General features: G+C 37.8%; 1 protein-coding gene across 12 annotated transcripts in view; it reads right to left on the reverse strand.

Annotated features, from left to right (window-relative positions):
• LOC115065952 (uncharacterized) overlaps positions 1–21,456 on the reverse strand; it is a 456,818-nt gene that overhangs the window by 347,225 nt on the left and 88,137 nt on the right. The window lies entirely within an intron of this gene.

Here is a 21,456-nt window from a genome sequence, read left to right on the forward strand (position 1 = left end):
GAAACGTTAGATTGGTTCATGACATTTACTTTTTGAAGATAATTTCATTTAAATGTTGACCGCGGCTGCGTCTTAGGTGGTCCATTCGGAAAGTCCAATTTTGGGCAACTTTTTCGAGCATTTCGGCCGGAATAGCCCGAATTTCTTCGGAAATGTTGTCTTCCAAAGCTGGAATAGTTGCTGGCTTATTTCTGTAGACTTTAGACTTGACGTAGCCCCACAAAAAATAGTCTAAAGGCGTTAAATCGCATGATCTTGGTGGCCAACTTACGGGTCCATTTCTTGAGATGAATTGTTGTCCGAAGTTTTCCCTCAAAATGGCCATAGAATCGCGAGCTGTGTGGCATGTAGCGCCATCTTGTTGAAACCACATGTCAACCAAGTTCAGTTCTTCCATTTTTGGCAACAAAAAGTTTGTTAGCATCGAACGATAGCGATCGCCATTCACCGTAACGTTGCGTCCAACAGCATCTTTGAAAAAATACGGTCCAATGATTCCACCAGCGTACAAACCACACCAAACAGTGCATTTTTCGGGATGCATGGGCAGTTCTTGAACGGCTTCTGGTTGCTCTTCACCCCAAATGCGGCAATTTTGCTTATTTACGTAGCCATTCAACCAGAAATGAGCCTCATCGCTGAACAAAATTTGTCGGACGTAAAGCGCGAAACACATTTCGAACCGAACACTGATTTTGGTAATAAAATTCAATGATTTGCAAGCGTTGCTCGTTAGTAAGTCTATTCATGATGAAATGTCAAAGCATACTGAGCATCTTTCTCTTTGACACCATGTCTGAAATCCCACGTGATCTGTCAAATACTAATGCATGAAAATCCTAACCTCAAAAAAATCACCCGTTATTTTTGAATACTCCTACTTTCCGCTTTTAGTCGTGTTTTTAATTTTTTAAAGAATGAATATGTTATTTTCACTCCACTTGCATCCAAAAAAATAAACTTGTTAATGTTGTACAGTTTTCAAATGGAATGGAAGGATTGTACCGTTTTTTCGAATAATTTACATATTTTCAATATCACTGCTTTAATTTTTTTTTAATTAAAGTCGTTTCAAACAACAAATCATATGACTTGTCAAAATCCAACAAAAGCCATGTAATCATGGATTTTGTTTTTAAAAATCAAATTCCGCAGGGCAAGGACTTTTTACTTTAATATTTGGCTTGTCAATATTACCTTTAAATGTACTTCTAATCGCGCTATTTCTTTTTACAACAGAAAATTAAAATTATCAAAACTTTTATGTCTCATTATACTAATAATAGAGTATGATACTATGTATGTATATACCAGAGTGTGGGGTTTATAGCCACTCATTTGTATGTTACCTTCGTTTTAACAATAAAATACAGATATGGGGGCTTAATGTTCTTTTAAACATTTTGCAACGTACAATTTACATCAGCGTCGTCACTTGCGTCTGACTACGCGTTCTGTGTTCAATTCGTCATCTCTCATTGACATTTTCAGGTTCGGAATACTATATATTATATTATTGAAACTTCTTGCGAAAAAATGTGTTTCTGTGTTGCTCAAACCCCACAACTCGGCCATCCTGCATTGTTTTCGACCTCGAACACGCCGTCGTTTTCATTATGATTTTTTTTATAAATTCTGCCCAAGTCGTCGTTTGATTTGGAACTTCAGCTTCTGTAACTTTCTTAACATCATAAGTATTATTAGTTCTGACTTTAGTACAGTAAAACCTGTAAAGTTGGACACCGTTATAATTTTGACACTCGCTCAAATTGTACAAAATGTTTTGTACCAACATAATATAACGGGTGATTTTTTTGAGGTTAGGATTTTCATGCATTAGTATTTGACAGATCACGTGGGATTTCAGACATGGTGTCAAAGAGAAAGATGCTCAGTATGCTTTGACATTTCATCATGAATAGACTTACTAACGAGCAACGCTTGCAAATCATTGAATTTTATTACCAAAATCAGTGTTCGGTTCGAAATGTGTTTCGCGCGCGTGTTTTGTTCAGCGATGAGGCTCATTTCTGGTTGAATGGCTACGTAAATAAGCAAAATTGCCGCATTTGGGGTGAAGAGCAACCAGAAGCCGTTCAAGAACTGCCCATGCATCCCGAAAAATGCACTGTTTGGTGTGGTTTGTACGCTGGTGGAATCATTGGACCGTATTTTTTCAAAGATGCTGTTGGACGCAACGTTACGGTGAATGGCGATCGCTATCGTTCGATGCTAACAAACTTTTTGTTGCCAAAAATGGAAGAACTGAACTTGGTTGACATGTGGTTTCAACAAGATGGCGCTACATGCCATACAGCTCGCGATTCTATGGCCATTTTGAGGGAAAACTTCGGACAACAATTCATCTCAAGAAATGGACCCGTAAGTTGGCCACCAAGATCATGCGATTTAACGCCTTTAGACTATTTTTTGTGGGGCTACGTCAAGTCTAAAGTCTACAGAAATAAGCCAGCAACTATTCCAGCTTTGGAAGACAACATTTCCGAAGAAATTCGGGCTATTCCGGCCGAAATGCTCGAAAAAGTTGCCCAAAATTGGACTTTCCGAATGGACCACCTAAGACGCAGCCGCGGTCAACATTTAAATGAAATTATCTTCAAAAAGTAAATGTCATGAACCAATCTAACGTTTCAAATAAAGAACCGATGAGATTTTGCAAATTTTATGCGTTTTTTTTTAAAAAAAAGTTATCAAGCTCTTAAAAAATCACCCTTTAGTACAAAATATCCATATATTCACTGCTTAATTTGGACACTGTCTATCTTGGAAGTTGGACACAATTTTTCTCAATTTTTAAGCAGCCAGCATTTAAATCCCTTTCTATCTTGGACAATATATTTAGTGTTATTTATTGTATGTTATTTATTTTTACTACACACAAATGTGTTTGTATTTCGGCATCAATTGAATTTTTCAAACGAGAATATTTTTAAAAATAAAAAGTGAGATATTGAACTAACCGGTTAATAAAATACTATCTATAAGGAAATTGACAGAAAAATATGGAGTTTCCAGATCAACAAAATTAATATGTTCTAAACAATTAGAAAATATCGCTGATTCCGAATGCAAAAGAAAAACACAAAATCAGTTACAATTTCGAAAAAAATAAATGAGGGGTAAAAATGCTTTTTAAAATATGCAGGTCTATAAATTATTCTATCAGTGGCCCAATAATGCAAGTAAAAGCTAAATTATTGGCCACTGAGTTACAAATTAAGAACTTCGAATGGGTGGTTAAGATCTCTCCCCTTGAGGCATAACTTTCAATTTAAAGCCTTAAGTGGTGAAGGAGGAAATGTATGTAGATCTTAAAGCTGTCTCAGATTAGAAGGAAAAAATTTCAAAATATAGATAGATATAGATAAAAAATTATGCTTTCTCTGATAACACATCTTGATGAATACAACAATGAAAGTGAATTTTCGAAAATCATTTCTGTTTTGGATGCTTTTCGGCGGTTAGTTTCTTCCTGGAATGAATTAGACACACTTGTGACGAGAAAATGTTTTAAACGTCCTGGATTTCCGTGCCATGATTTTCTGGGATGTCCACCGCCAGAAAATGTGAATAGTGAGTGTTTCATAAATCACAACTATCTTAAATAAATTGTAGAGGAATTAATAGCATCCATAGTTGTGGTAAATATAGAAAAATCGATAGATATATCTAAATGAACAGGTGGGTGATTCCCATGAAAATATTTTAAAAAACGTGGTAAAGGAAGTAAAACACATCTTCCAAGGAACTTTTTGAAGTGAAAGTGAAGATGAGCGCACTGAAAACTAGAATCTTCCCACTGCAAAGGAGGCTTTATCAAACATTAATAAAGTCATTGTTATCAACCAAATTTTCTGACGGAGGTTTTTAAGTTAAACACGAAATTGGAACAAAATATAAGCTTTTCAAAATTAAAACAAACTGAAATATATACATATTTTTCTAAATCATAAGTACGTATACATATACATATATATATATATTCTAAAATATGTTAATTTTTATGTTTTTTTAATATTTCTTGAATTCAATGTAAGTTTTTTATTCAGTTTTTAAAATAAAGTAAAAAAATTTAAAAATTATTTCCTCATAACATGGACACTCGTGTAACTTGGACAAAAAGTGCTGAACCGCAGATGTCCAACTTCGACAGGTTTTACTGGAATTGTTGTAACTATGTTTTCGGTTTGTATGGAAGTTATATGCCGATCTGAACAATTTCTTCGTATATTACAATATTATCTTAAAAAATAAGTTTTCCATGCGAGAACTTGATTCCGATCGTTTAGTATGTATGGCAGCTATATGTTATAGTAGTCCGATATCGGCAGTTCCGACAAAAAAACAGCTTCTTGAAGAGAAAATGATATTTGCAAAATTTCAAAACATTATCTTAAAAATTGAGAGATTAGTTCGTATATATACGGACAGACAGACGGACATGGCTAAATCGACTCAGCTCAACATACTGATCATTTATATATACACTTTATAGGGTCTCCTACGCTTTCTTCTGGGTGTTACAAACTTCGTGGCAAACTGTATATTAATTTCAAGGTATAATAACCTTATTCAGTCGCTCTATTTGACTATTGGCAGGGGGCAAGCCAGTGTTTTAACACGTTTTTGTCCTCACAATAACGCCGAAGTTCGTCAGTCGTAAAAGCTGATGCACGTTCTATGGATTGGATTTTAGAATGTTCCGGCTGATAGCAGCCTGGTGTTACAAACTTAAAAGCTGATGCACGTTCTGTTGATTGGATTTTAGAATGTTCCGGCTGATAGCAGAGACAGTATACGAGTTGTTGTTGGGTATTTTGTGAACAAATCAATTACGATGAATATATGTTTATAAAGTTTATTAGTTGACTTTAAGGGTCCAAGAAAATCTACGTCATAGGTGTAAAAGGGATTCGCCCCTTTATGAAGCGGATGCTACCCTACCCACTAAACAAAAAGGATGGACGACAGGATAGCAGACTCAATTAGTTCCACACACTGCGCACATCAACATTCGTACGTCAACCTTCGATCATCAACACAATTCACTTACACTACGCCGCGTTAACACCTCTCCGCCGATTATACAATTCACTAATTCTGAGTGCGTTAATTCAAATCGATACATCCTTAACCACCGGACTACATTCAAATCAACATTCCACCTTCTGTTGCTTCATCTGGATACCCTCTCGCATTAATTCATATTGTACATTTATCTCATATTTTATGGTAAAAATTAGCTGATCAATTAAAATCAAATATAAATATTAATTACACTTGCATTCTGTTTTTAATAAAGTGGTAGGAAGTGCATTATTGAAAAAGGCAACTAGTGGGTGTACACGTAAATAGATGCAATTCACCTTCTCTTTATACCTAATTTTTTATTTGATACAATACATGCTACGTAATTGTCATGCATTTATATTTTTTTTCAAGCTTTGCATTGAGTAATTCTCGACAAATCAAATCTTTCGCTCTTTTAACCGCAAAGTGCCCCTTGTCGTGATAGCGCGGTATTGCCTCTCTGTGCATGCTCTTGGGTACGACAAATAGCTCGATATCGTTGTCTATTTCGTGAAAAACACCACCTTTTTCAAAATAGTCATTGTTAATCGGTTTTCTTGTAGACTTTGCCGTATCGTATTCAATTCTTTGTCGCGTTTTTGAGCACGCCATAAGCAAGCAGGAGGATGGAGTCATGTGTAGAAGTTCACGCAAGTGAGGAAAGTTCTCTGATCGCCATTCACTTGGGAGTGGCCAGAAACGATTCTTTTGCATATGACTCAAGCAGCTCACGACTTCCGGTCTTTGACCAAGTATCCTCTGGGTAGCCTAAGAACATCCGTTTGAAGGCGAGCTAACGTGAGAAGGCGAAACATCTCTGCATAGGGTTGTGCGCTGGGTTTGGGACCCGCCACGTAAAAAAAACACCCCCAATGAAAAGGAACAACAAGCCTCGGATGAGTGACCCCCCTTTTGATGACGACCATGGCAAACGAAATAAGGACTACGAATTGAGGGCATGCACCTGGAATGTCCGGTAGGCAGCCTGTTTTCTCTCCGCTGCGACACGGCACTCCTCGTCGTACCAGCTGTTCTTTTGCACTTTCCGAAAACCAATGGTTTCGATTGCAGCTGTACGTAAGGAGTTTGAAATGCCGTCCCACAATTCCCTTATACCGAATTGTTGATGAGTGCTCTCAGAGAGCAGGAGTGCAAGCCGAGTAGAAAAACGTTCGGCTGTCTGTTGTGATTGCAGCTTCTCGACGTCGAACCTTCCTTGTGTTTGTTGGCGTGCGTTTTTTGCTGCACAGAGGCGGGTGCGAATTTTGGCTGCAACAATATAGTGGTCCGAGTCGATGTTAGGACCTCGGAGCGCACGCACATCTAAAACACTGGAGACGTGTCTTCCGTCTATCACAACATGATCGATCTGGTTGGTGGTTTTTCGATCCGGAGACAGCCAGGTAGCTTGATGTATCTTCTTATGCTGGAATCTAGTACTACAGATAACCATATTTCGGGCCCCGGCGAACTCGATCAGAATCAACCCATTTGGGGATGTTTCGTCGTGGAGGCTGAATTTACCGACCGTAGTGCCAAAGATACCTTCTTTGCCCACCCTGGCGTTAAAGTCGCCAAGCACGATTTTGACTTCGTGGCGGGGGCATCTCTCATAAGTGCGCTCCAAGCACTCATAAAAGGCATCTTTGGTCACATCGTCTTTCTCTTCCGTCGGGGCGTGGGTGCAAATCAGCGATATGTTGAAGAACCTCGCTTTGATGCGGATTGTGGCTCGACGTTCATTCACCGCAGTGAATAATAGTACTCGGCGACGGAGTCTCTCTCCCACCACGAATCCCACACCAAACCTGCGCTCCTTTATATGGCCACTGTAGTAAATGTCACAAGGACCTACTCGTCTCTGTCCTTGTCCCGTCCATCGCATTTCTTGGACGGCGGTGATGTCAGCCTTTGTTTTCACGAGGACATCAAACCAGTTGGGCAGCGGCACCTTCCCAATTAAGGGACCGGACATTCCAGGTGCATGACCTCAATTCGTAGTCCTTATTTCGTTTGCCATGGTCGTCATCAAAAGGGGGGTCACTCATCCGAGGCTTGTTGTTCCTTTTCATTGGGGGTGTTTTTTACGTGGCGGGTCCCAAACCCAGCGCACAACCCTATGCAGGGGATGTTTCGCCTTCTCACGTTAGCTCGCCTTCAAACGGATGCTCTTAGGCTACCCAGAGGATACTTGGTCAAAGACCGGAAGTCGTGAGCTGCTTGAGTCATATGCAAAAGAATCGTTTCTGGCCACTCCCAAGTGAATGGCGATCAGAGAACTTTCCTCACTTGCGTGAACTTCTACACATGACTCCATCCTCCTGCTTGCTTATGGCGTGCTCAAAAACGCGACAAAGAATTGAATACGATACGGCAAAGTCTACAAGAAAACCGATTAACAATGACTATTTTGAAAAAGGTGGTGTTTTTCACAAAATAGACAACGATATCGAGTTATTTGTCGTACCCAAGAGCATGCACAGAGAGGCAATACCGCGCTATCACGACAAGGGGCACTTTGCGGTTAAAAGAGCGAAAGATTTGATTTGTCGAGAATTTCTCAATGCAAAGCTTGAAAAAAAAATATAAATGCATGACAATTACGTAGCATGTATTGTATCAAATAAAAAATTTGGTATAAAGAGAAGGTGAATTGCATCTATTTACGTGTACACCCACTAGTTGCCTTTTTCAATAATGCACTTCCTACCACTTTATTAAAAACAGAATGCAAGTGTAATTAATATTTATATTTGATTTTAATTGATCAGCTAATTTTTACCATAAAATATGAGATAAATGTACAATATGAATTAATGCGAGAGGGTATCCAGATGAAGCAACAGAAGGTGGAATGTTGATTTGAATGTAGTCCGGTGGTTAAGGATGTATCGATCTTGATGTAGCGCTCTGGATTACTGACGATTTGAATTAACGCACTCAGAATTAGTGAATTGTATAATCGGCGGAGAGGTGTTAACGCGGCGTAGTGTAAGTGAATTGTGTTGATGATCGAAGGTTGACGTACGAATGTTGATGTGCGCAGTGTGTGGAACTAATTGAGTCTGCTATCCTGTCGTCCATCCTTTTTGTTTAGTGGGTAGGGTAGCATCCGCTTCATAAAGGGGCGAATCCCTTTTACACCTATGACGTAGATTTTCTTGGACCCTTAAAGTCAACTAATAAACTTTATAAACATATATTCATCGTAATTGATTTGTTCACAAAATACCCAACAACAACTCGTATACTGTCTCTGCTATCAGCCGGAACATTCTAAAATCCAATCAACAGAACGTGCATCAGCTTTTAAGTTTGTAACACCAGGCTGCTATCAGCCGGAACATTCTAAAATCCAATCCATAGAACGTGCATCAGCTTTTACGACTGACGAACTTCGGCGTTATTGTGAGGACAAAAACGTGTTAAAACACTGGCTTGCCCCCTGCCAATAGTCAAATAGAGCGACTGAATAAGGTTATTATACCTTGAAATTAATATACAGTTTGCCACGAAGTTTGTAACACACAGAAGAAAGCGTAGGAGACCCTATAAAGTGTATATATAAATGATCAGTATGTTGAGCTGAGTCGATTTAGCCATGTCCGTCTGTCTGTCCGTATATATACGAACTAATCTCTCAATTTTTAAGATAATGTTTTGAAATTTTGCAAATATCATTTTCTCTTCAAGAAGCTGTTTTTTTGTCGGAACTGCCGATATCGGACTACTATAACATATAGCTGCCATACATACTAAACGATCGGAATCAAGTTCTCGCATGGAAAACTTATTTTTTAAGATAATATTGTAATATACGAAGAAATTGTTCAGATCGGCATATAACTTCCATACAAACCGAAAACATAGTTACAACAATTCCAGTAAAACCTGTCGAAGTTGGACATCTGCGGTTCAGCACTTTTTGTCCAAGTTACACGAGTGTCCATGTTATGAGGAAATAATTTTTAAATTTTTTTACTTTATTTTAAAAACTGAATAAAAAACTTACATTGAATTCAAGAAATATTAAAAAAACATAAAAATTAACATATTTTAGAATATATATATATATGTATATGTATACGTACTTATGATTTAGAAAAATATGTATATATTTCAGTTTGTTTTAATTTTGAAAAGCTTATATTTTGTTCCAATTTCGTGTTTAACTTAAAAACCTCCGTCAGAAAATTTGGTTGATAACAATGACTTTATTAATGTTTGATAAAGCCTCCTTTGCAGTGGGAAGATTCTAGTTTTCAGTGCGCTCATCTTCACTTTCACTTCAAAAAGTTCCTTGGAAGATGTGTTTTACTTCCTTTACCACGTTTTTTTAAATATTTTCATGGGAATCACCCACCTGTTCATTTAGATATATCTATCGATTTTTCTATATTTTCCACAACTATGGATGCTATTAATTCCTCTACAATTTATTTAAGATAGTTGTGATTTATGAAACACTCACTATTCACATTTTCTGGCGGTGGACATCCCAGAAAATCATGGCACGGAAATCCAGGACGTTTAAAACATTTTCTCGTCACAAGTGTGTCTAATTCATTCCAGGAAGAAACTAACCGCCGAAAAGCATCCAAAACAGAAATGATTTTCGAAAATTCACTTTCATTGTTGTATTCATCAAGATGTGTTATCAGAGAAAGCATAATTTTTTATCTATATCTATCTATATTTTGAAATTTTTTCCTTCTAATCTGAGACAGCTTTAAGATCTACATACATTTCCTCCTTCACCACTTAAGGCTTTAAATTGAAAGTTATGCCTCAAGGGGAGAGATCTTAACCACCCATTCGAAGTTCTTAATTTGTAACTCAGTGGCCAATAATTTAGCTTTTACTTGCATTATTGGGCCACTGATAGAATAATTTATAGACCTGCATATTTTAAAAAGCATTTTTACCCCTCATTTATTTTTTTCGAAATTGTAACTGATTTTGTGTTTTTCTTTTGCATTCGGAATCAGCGATATTTTCTAATTGTTTAGAACATATTAATTTTGTTGATCTGGAAACTCCATATTTTTCTGTCAATTTCCTTATAGATAGTATTTTATTAACCGGTTAGTTCAATATCTCACTTTTTATTTTTAAAAATATTCTCGTTTGAAAAATTCAATTGATGCCGAAATACAAACACATTTGTGTGTAGTAAAAATAAATAACATACAATAAATAACACTAAATATATTGTCCAAGATAGAAAGGGATTTAAATGCTGGCTGCTTAAAAATTGAGAAAAATTGTGTCCAACTTCCAAGATAGACAGTGTCCAAATTAAGCAGTGAATATATGGATATTTTGTACTATATTATGTTGGTACAAAACATTTTGTACAATTTGAGCGAGTGTCAAAATTATAACGGTGTCCAACTTTACAGGTTTTACTGTACTAAAGTCAGAACTAATAATACTTATGATGTTAAGAAAGTTACAGAAGCTGAAGTTCCAAATCAAACGACGACTTGGGCAGAATTTATAAAAAAAATCATAATGAAAACGACGGCGTGTTCGAGGTCGAAAACAATGCAGGATGGCCGAGTTGTGGGGTTTGAGCAACACAGAAACACATTTTTTCGCAAGAAGTTTCAATAATATAATATATAGTATTCCGAACCTGAAAATGTCAATGAGAGATGACGAATTGAACACAGAACGCGTAGTCAGACGCAAGTGACGACGCTGATGTAAATTGTACGTTGCAAAATGTTTAAAAGAACATTAAGCCCCCATATCTGTATTTTATTGTTAAAACGAAGGTAACATACAAATGAGTGGCTATAAACCCCACACTCTGGTATATACATACATAGTATCATACTCTATTATTAGTATAATGAGACATAAAAGTTTTGATAATTTTAATTTTCTGTTGTAAAAAGAAATAGCGCGATTAGAAGTACATTTAAAGGTAATATTGACAAGCCAAATATTAAAGTAAAAAGTCCTTGCCCTGCGGAATTTGATTTTTAAAAACAAAATCCATGATTACATGGCTTTTGTTGGATTTTGACAAGTCATATGATTTGTTGTTTGAAACGACTTTAATTAAAAAAAAATTAAAGCAGTGATATTGAAAATATGTAAATTATTCGAAAAAACGGTACAATCCTTCCATTCCATTTGAAAACTGTACAACATTAACAAGTTTATTTTTTTGGATGCAAGTGGAGTGAAAATAACATATTCATTCTTTAAAAAATTAAAAACACGACTAAAAGCGGAAAGTAGGAGTATTCAAAAATAACGGGTGATTTTTTTGAGGTTGGGATTTTCATGCATTAGTATTTGACAGATCACGTGGGATTTCAGACATGGTGTCAAAGAGAAAGATGCTCAGTATGCTTTGACATTTCATCATGAATAGACTTACTAACGAGCAACGCTTGCAAATCATTGAATTTTATTACCAAAATCAGTGTTCGGTTCGAAATGTGTTTCGCGCTTTACGTCCGACAAATTTTGTTCAGCGATGAGGCTCATTTCTGGTTGAATGGCTACGTAAATAAGCAAAATTGCCGCATTTGGGGTGAAGAGCAACCAGAAGCCGTTCAAGAACTGCCCATGCATCCCGAAAAATGCACTGTTTGGTGTGGTTTGTACGCTGGTGGAATCATTGGACCGTATTTTTTCAAAGATGCTGTTGGACGCAACGTTACGGTGAATGGCGATCGCTATCGTTCGATGCTAACAAACTTTTTGTTGCCAAAAATGGAAGAACTGAACTTGGTTGACATGTGGTTTCAACAAGATGGCGCTACATGCCACACAGCTCGCGATTCTATGGCCATTTTGAGGGAAAACTTCGGACAACAATTCATCTCAAGAAATGGACCCGTAAGTTGGCCACCAAGATCATGCGATTTAACGCCTTTAGACTATTTTTTGTGGGGCTACGTCAAGTCTAAAGTCTACAGAAATAAGCCAGCAACTATTCCAGCTTTGGAAGACAACATTTCCGAAGAAATTCGGGCTATTCCGGCCGAAATGCTCGAAAAAGTTGCCCAAAATTGGACTTTCCGAATGGACCACCTAAGACGCAGCCGCGGTCAACATTTAAATGAAATTATCTTCAAAAAGTAAATGTCATGAACCAATCTAACGTTTCAAATAAAGAACCGATGAGATTTTGCAAATTTTATGCGTTTTTTTTTTAAAAAAAGTTATCAAGCTCTTAAAAAATCACCCTTTATAATATATATATATATATATATATATATATCACTAGTAGCACATAGGTATTAAATCATAATTTCTAAAGTTATAATTTTGTACACACTCTCGCACACATACTTTCTCGATTTTGCGTGGGGTCATTAAAAATGCGTAAAATGAAGGAAATTCGAACATGAAAGTACATTTTTTAAACTCTTGCAACCAGTTGCTACAGAGTATTATAACGGTTGTACGTATCACCTAAAACTAATCGAGATAGATATAAGGTTATAGAAGTATATATGTATATAAATTATGAAGATGACGAGAAAAGTTGAAATCCGGTTGATGTATGTCTGCCTGTCCGTCCAAGATGTAACTTGAGTAAAAATTGAGATATCTTAATGAAACTTGTTATGTGACTTTCTTAGTACCAGGAAATTTCGAGTTCGTAGATAAGCGTAATCGGGCCTCTGCCACGCCCACAAAGTCAACCACAAATATATAAAATGCCATAGCTAAGCATTAAATTAAGATAGAAAACTGTAATTTGGCACAGAGAATCGCAGTTGCAAGGGGCACCTGTTATCAATTTTTTTTTAAGTGGGCGTGGTCCTCTTAAAAGTTTTATGTACATATCTCCTAAACCATTTAAAATAAAACCAAGTTTGCTGAGTACATATAACCATACTGTTCAAAACTACTAAAAGCGCAATAAATCAATAATTAAATTCGCCAAAGACATTAAATTTTACCACCGATATAGTATGAGAGAGCTTTATGAGAGCCTGTGTGAAAATTGGACGATGGGTGTGGCACCGGCATTTTTTTTGGTGAAATCCCATATCTCTGGATCCAACTGGCCGATTTCGAACGTGGTACGGTACGTGTCATTCTCTTTACATCCTAATGTCACATTGTGAAAATGAACGAAATCGGACAACAACCACGCCTACTTCTATAACATAATTTAAAATTATACTGGATTCGTTCACGTTACAGTACACAAATCAAAAAGCAGTAAATATAACGAGCTACCACTTTTCACGAATAATGTCTTCGGTGTGTGCCACCTTATGACCAAAAATTGTTAAAATCCAATAAAACGTGTTCAGCCTCTAGGTACTGAATAATATAAAATAATAGAAAAATAATTTATTGAGCCAGATCTGCCTTGTAAACGATGTTCAATGTTAATTAATTTTGTGGCAGCAATATAAAGGGAGGATGGAGTCATGTGTAGAAGTTCACGCAAGTGAGGAAAGTTCTCTGATTGCCATTCACTTGGGAGTGGCCAGAAACGATTCTTTTACATGTGACTCAAGCAGCTCACGACTTCCGGTCTTTGACCAAGTATCTTCTGGGTAGCCTAAGAACATCCGTTTGAAGGCGAGCTAACGTGAGAAGGCGAAACATCCCCTGCATAGGGTTGTCCGCTGGGTTTGGGACCCGCCCCGTAAAAAACACCCCCAGTGAATAGTCATAACCAGCCTCGGATGAGAGACCCCCCTTTTGATGACGACCATGGCAAACGAAATAAGGACTACGAATTGAGGGCATGAACCTGGAATGTCCGGTCCCTTAATTGGGAAGGTGCCGCTGCCCAACTGGTTGATGTCCTCGTGAAAACAAAGGCTGACATCACCGCCGTCCAAGAAATGCGATGGACGGGACAAGGACAGAGACGAGTAGCTCCTTGTGATTTACTACAGTGGCCATATAAAGGAGCGCAGGTTTGGTGTGGGATTCGTGGTGGGAGAGAGACTCCGTCGCCGAGTACTATCATTCACTGCGGTGAATGAACGTCTAGCCACAATCCGCATCAAAGCGAGGTTCTTCAACATATCGCTGATTTGCACCCACGCCCCGACGGAAGAGAAGGACGATGTGACCAAAGATGCCTTTTATGAGTGCTTGGAGCGCACTTATGAGAGATGCCCCCGCCACGAGGTCAAAATCGTGCTTGGCGACTTTAACGCCAGGGTGGGCAAAGAAGGTATCTTTGGCACTACGGTCGGTAAATTCAGCCTCCACGACGAAACATCCCCAAATGGGTTGATTCTGATCGACTTCGCCGGGGCCCGAAATATGGTTATCTGTAGTACTAGATTCCAGCATAAGAAGATACATCAAGCTACCTGGCTGTCTCCGGATCGAAAAACCACCAACCAGATCGATCATGTTGTGATAGACGGAAGACACGTCTCCAGTGTTTTAGATGTGCGTGCGCTCCGAGGTCCTAACATCGACTCGGACCACTATATTGTTGCAGCCAAAATTCGCACCCGCCTCTGTGCAGCAAAAAACGCACGCCAACAAACACAAGGAAGGTTCGACGTCGAGAAGCTGCAATCACAACAGACAGCCGAACGTTTTTCTACTCGGCTTGCACTCCTGCTCTCTGAGAGCACTCATCAACAATTCGGTATAAGGGAATTGTGGGACGGCATTTCAAACTCCTTACGTACAGCTGCAATCGAAACCATTGGTTTTCGGAAAGTGCAAAAGAACAGCTGGTACGACGAGGAGTGCCGTGTCGCAGCGGAGAGAAAACAGGCTGCCTACCGGACATTCCAGGTGCATGCCCTCAATTCGTAGTCCTTATTTCGTTTGCCATGGTCGTCATCAAAAGGGGGGTCACTCATCCGAGGCTTGTTGTTCCTTTTCATTGGGGGTGTTTTTTTACGTGGCGGGTCCCAAACCCAGCGCACAACCCTATGCAGGGGATGTTTCGCCTTCTCACGTTAGCTCGCCTTCAAACGGATGCTCTTAGGCTACCCAGAGGATACTTGGTCAAAGACCGGAAGTCGTGAGCTGCTTGAGTCATATGCAAAAGAATCGTTTCTGGCCACTCCCAAGTGAATGGCGATCAGAGAACTTTCCTCACTTGCGTGAACTTCTACACATGACTCCATCCTCCTGCTTGCTTATGGCGTGCTCAAAAACGCGACAAAGAATTGAATACGATACGGCAAAGTCTACAAGAAAACCGATTAACAATGACTATTTTGAAAAAGGTGGTGTTTTTCACAAAATAGACAACGATATCGAGTTATTTGTCGTACCCAAGAGCATGCACAGAGAGGCAATACCGCGCTATCACGACAAGGGGCACTTTGCGGTTAAAAGAGCGAAAGATTTGATTTGTCGAGAATTACTCAATGCAAAGCTTGAAAAAAAATATAAATGCATGACAATTACGTAGCATGTATTGTATCAAATAAAAAATTAGGTATAAAGAGAAGGTGAATTGCATCTATTTACGTGTACACCCACTGCCTTTTTCAATAATGCACTTCCTACCACTTTATTAAAAACAGAATGCAAGTGTAATTAATATTTATATTTGATTTTAATTGATCAGCTAATTTTTACCATAAAATATGAGATAAATGTACAATATGAATTAATGCAAGAGGGTATCCAGATGAAGCAACAGAAGGTGGAATGTTGATTTGAATGTAGTCCGGTGGTTAAGGACGTATCGATTTGAATTAACGCACTCAGAATTAGTGAATTGTATAATCGGCGGAGAGGTGTTAACGCGGCGTAGTGTAAGTGAATTGTGTTGATGATCGAAGGTTGACGTACGAATGTTGATGTGCGCAGTGTGTGGAACTAATTGAGTCTGCTATCCTGTCGTCCATCCTTTTTGTTTAGTGGGTAGGGTAGCATCCGCTTCATAAAGGGGCGAATCCCTTTTACACCTATGACGTAGATTTTCTTGGACCCTTAAAGTCAACTAATAAACTTTATAAACATATATTCATCGTAATTGATTTGTTCACAAAATACCCAACAACAACTCGTATACTGTCTCTGCTATCAGCCGGAACATTCTAAAATCCAATCAACAGAACGTGCATCAGCTTTTAAGTTTGTAACACCAGGCTGCTATCAGCCGGAACATTCTAAAATCCAATCCATAGAACGTGCATCAGCTTTTACGACTGACGAACTTCGGCGTTATTGTGAGGACAAAAACGTGTTAAAACACTTTCTTGCCCCCTGCCAATAGTCAAATAGAGCGACTGAATAAGGTTATTATACCTTGAAATTAATATACAGTTTGCCACGAAGTTTGTAACACACAGAAGAAAGCGTAGGAGACCCTATAAAGTGTATATATAAATGATCAGTATGTTGAGCTGAGTCGATTTAGCCATGTCCGTCTGTCTGTCCGTATATATACGAACTAATCTCTCAATTTTTAAGATAATGTTTTGAAATTTTGCAAATATCATTTTCTCTTCAAGAAGCTGTTTTTTTGTCGGAACTGCCGATATCGGACTACTATAACATATAGCTGCCATACATACTAAACGATCGGAATCAAGTTCTCGCATGGAAAACTTATTTTTTAAGATAATATTGTAATATACGAAGAAATTGTTCAGATCGGCATATAACTTCCATACAAACCGAAAACATAGTTACAACAATTCCAGTAAAACCTGTCGAAGTTGGACATCTGCGGTTCAGCACTTTTTGTCCAAGTTACACGAGTGTCCATGTTATGAGGAAATAATTTTTAAATTTTTTTACTTTATTTTAAAAACTGAATAAAAAACTTACATTGAATTCAAGAAATATTAAAAAAACATAAAAATTAACATATTTTAGAATATATATATATATGTATATGTATACGTACTTATGATTTAGAAAAATATGTATATATTTCAGTTTGTTTTAATTTTGAAAAGCTTATATTTTGTTCCAATTTCGTGTTTAACTTAAAAACCTCCGTCAGAAAATTTGGTTGATAACAATGACTTTATTAATGTTTGATAAAGCCTCCTTTGCAGTGGGAAGATTCTAGTTTTCAGTGCGCTCATCTTCACTTTCACTTCAAAAAGTTCCTTGGAAGATGTGTTTTACTTCCTTTACCACGTTTTTTAAAATATTTTCATGGGAATCACCCACCTGTTCATTTAGATATATCTATCGATTTTTCTATATTTACCACAACTATGGATGCTATTAATTCCTCTACAATTTATTTAAGATAGTTGTGATTTATGAAACACTCACTATTCACATTTTCTGGCGGTGGACATCCCAGAAAATCATGGCACGGAAATCCAGGACGTTTAAAACATTTTCTCGTCACAAGTGTGTCTAATTCATTCCAGGAAGAAACTAACCGCCGAAAAGCATCCAAAACAGAAATGATTTTCGAAAATTCACTTTCATTGTTGTATTCATCAAGATGTGTTATCAGAGAAAGCATAATTTTTTATCTATATCTATCTATATTTTGAAATTTTTTCCTTCTAATCTGAGACAGCTTTAAGATCTACATACATTTCCTCCTTCACCACTTAAGGCTTTAAATTGAAAGTTATGCCTCAAGGGGAGAGATCTTAACCACCCATTCGAAGTTCTTAATTTGTAACTCAGTGGCCAATAATTTAGCTTTTACTTGCATTATTGGGCCACTGATAGAATAATTTATAGACCTGCATATTTTAAAAAGCATTTTTACCCCTCATTTATTTTTTTCGAAATTGTAACTGATTTTGTGTTTTTCTTTTGCATTCGGAATCAGCGATATTTTCTAATTGTTTAGAACATATTAATTTTGTTGATCTGGAAACTCCATATTTTTCTGTCAATTTCCTTATAGATAGTATTTTATTAACCGGTTAGTTCAATATCTCACTTTTTATTTTTAAAAATATTCTCGTTTGAAAAATTCAATTGATGCCGAAATACAAACACATTTGTGTGTAGTAAAAATAAATAACATACAATAAATAACACTAAATATATTGTCCAAGATAGAAAGGGATTTAAATGCTGGCTGCTTAAAAATTGAGAAAAATTAATACAGGCACAAAAAAAATTACAAGTTCGTAGATGAGCCCGCAATCCATCGGCCTTTGCCGACTTGTTGTTCTTCAGACGGGTAATTGCTATTTGAACTTCTTCATGGTCAGGCAATGGAACGTCCGCTTTATCGTCATCGCTTGAGGAATCGAGCCCACCACTTACTAGTGTTATGTTTTCACTGACATTCAGCAGGCTGGAGAAGTGTTCCCTCCATAATTTTACTATGCTCTGGGCATCAGTCACTAGTAGATCACCTCTGGGCGCACGTATTGTGGTCGAACTTAACGCTGCAAGGTAGGTAGTCTATTTTCTCTCCACTGTGACAAAGAATTTTCCGAATAGTGATAGTTTCGTTTGTAACTGTACGCAAGGAGCTAGAAATTTCGTCCCACAGTTCCCTTATATCGAGATTCTGATGAGTGCCTTCAGAGATCAGAAGTGCAAGGCGAGTAGAAAATCGTTCGGCTGTCTGTTTTGATTGCATTTTCCCGATCCTTCCTTGCGTTTGTTCACATGCGTTTTTTGCTGCAGACTTCGAAGCGTACTCACGTCTAAAACTCTGGAGACGTTTCTGTCTTAATCTGGTTGGTGATTTTTCGTTCAATTATGCTTGGGAAGCTCTTAAAGCTCGTTACGAGAACGAAAGAATATTAGTCGACAAACAAATCATAATATTAATGAATTTACCAAAAATTCAGAAAGAAACAAGTGAAGAATTTATAAAGCTTCAATCCACTGTTTCAAATTGCTTATTGGTTCTAGCGACACAAATATTCCCACAAACAATTGGGACCCCATTCTGGTAAATATATGCACATCTGCATTACCAGAAAAATCGTTACTTATGTGGGAGCAATCGCTCTCATCAAGAAGAAAGTGCCCAACGTGGCAACAAATGAAAGATTTCTTAACTACCCAATATGAAATCGCAGAAAGGGTAGATAAAAAAATGGTCAGAACTAAACACGTTCAACACGACCTAAATCGAAGCTTCATTAGACCCCAACCGAGTAACAACAACTACATAAATCGTAGTTTTTTCAAAACACAAGCGTTCACATCCGAACAAAACAAACATATGTCATGCGAACTGTGTAAAGGAGGACACAGGCTGAAATCTTGCGAGAAATTTAAACAATTTAAACAATTTCGTAAGAACAAAAAAACTTTGTACCAACTGTTTGTTTCATGCGCATGCGCTCAAAGATTGCGAAAGCAAATTTAATTGCGTTTATTGCCATAAACGACATAACTCAATGCTTCACATTACAAATTTTTCCAGCTTCGCTCAAAATAACGCTAATGTTAAAAGAGCTGCGGGATTAGTTGCAACAGCAAATCCCGACTTACAAAATTCAGAAAATTGCCAAGAAGCACCATGCTGCTCAAAGCCTTTAAAAACTCAGACGTTACACAGCGAAAACCAAAGCAGTGTATTATTACCCACAGCAGTGGTCTCCATCGAGCACCGAGGAGAAGCGGAAGAGTAGTGCAAAACTCAAACAAAATCTGTCCCATCACCCTTATTTCCCCCCAAGCGGATAAGCGCATTCAAGCAGAAGCTATTGTCTTACCGCAACTAACAAGCATGATTCCAAGCTATCATATAAATAGCAAGCATTGGCAAAAGGTTTCACACCTTAAGTTAGCAGACCCCAACTGCAACACTCCCGCTCAAATAGACATTCTATTAGGCAGCGATCTCATACCACAAATTATTCTCGAAGGTGTTGAGAAAATTACAAAAACACTTCTGGCGCAAAATACCATTTTCGGATGGGTCCTACGCGGACTAGTTGCGGAACCAGTCACAACAATGACAACTCAAGTTGACGAAATCTCAAACGAGTACCTCAATACACAACTAAAGAAATTTTGGGAGTTAGAAGAACTCCCCCCCGTATCAATCACAACCAGAAGATCGATATTGTGAGGATTTTTACAAATCCACAACTACTCGATTAGATAATGGCCGGTGCGTCGTACGACTACCACTAAAGCCGAAGTTTCCCCACACACTCGCCTCTGGTCATTCTCGCACCTCTGCTATCCAACAGTTTTTAATTATGGAAAAAAAACTACTTAAAAAAGGCGAGTTAAAACCAGAATACGATAGGGTTTTAGAAGAATACCTCCATTAAAACCACATGGAGGAAGTGAGCCCTGGCGAAAAAATCATAAAAGGTAAATACTATTAATTTTACCTGCCACATCATGCAGTAATAAAGCCAGACAAAACAACCACAAAGGTAAGAGTTGTCTTTAATGCATCAAAATCATCAAGTTCGGGGAATTCCCTAAATGACATTTTATTTACAGGACCCACGCTTCAGCCAGATTTAATGCTCCTTAAACTAAATTGGCGTATATACAAATACGTTTTTAATGGGGATGTTGAGAAAATGTATCGGCAAATAGTCGTACATAAAGATGATCAAGATTTTCAGCGAATTATTTTCCGAAAATCTCCCAATAGCCCACTACGCGACTTTAAATTAAAAACAGTTACCTTTGGCGTAAACTGTGCCCCATACCTCGCCATTCGTACACTAGCAGAAGACACAAAGTCAGAATTTCCTCTGGCAACACAAGTGTTGAAAACACAAACGTATGTAGACGAAATTCTGTCTGGAAGCCACAATCTTCTACAGGCATACGAGTCACTAGGACAAGTGACACAAGCACTCAATACAGCAGTGTTTCCGTTGAAAAAAATAACGGCGAACCACCCTAATATTTTAAAAGACATACCTAAAGAAAATCTATTAAACACTAATTTCCTTAAATTCGAAAAGGAAAGCACAACAAAAACTTTGGGGATACAATGGAAAGCGACATCTGACCAGTTTTCATACACATACACAATGAGTCAATATCCGCACTATCAGCTATAACTAAGAGGCAAATTTTATCCTCGGTGGCATAACTTTTCGACCCCGCAGTATGGCTTTCGCCAATTATGATACAAGCAAAAATTCTAATACAAGAATTATGGCTAGATGGTACCGACTGGGACGAGCTAGTAAAGCCACTTCGTTTAGAAAAGTGGTCCCAGTTCGCGAGCAATCTAAACGACATCACACAAATAAAAAACCCACAATGGGTAAATTATATCCAAGAGCACAAAGTCGAACTACACGGCTTCTGTGACGTCTTTGAAAAGGCATATTGCGCCAAAGCGTCAAGGCGACCACAAGCCACTTACTAGTTGCAAAAGCAAAAGTGGCTCCTCTAAAAACAATACGTCTCCCACGACTAGAACTATGTGGTGCACTACTACTTGCCAAACTAGCATCCATAGTGCAAACCAGAGAGCTGCAACGATCACAATTTTTTCAATCATACCCGATCATT

Source organism: Bactrocera dorsalis, chromosome 6 (assembly GCF_023373825.1).
Source record: "Bactrocera dorsalis isolate Fly_Bdor chromosome 6, ASM2337382v1, whole genome shotgun sequence".
Lineage (NCBI taxonomy): Eukaryota > Metazoa > Arthropoda > Insecta > Diptera > Tephritidae > Bactrocera > Bactrocera dorsalis.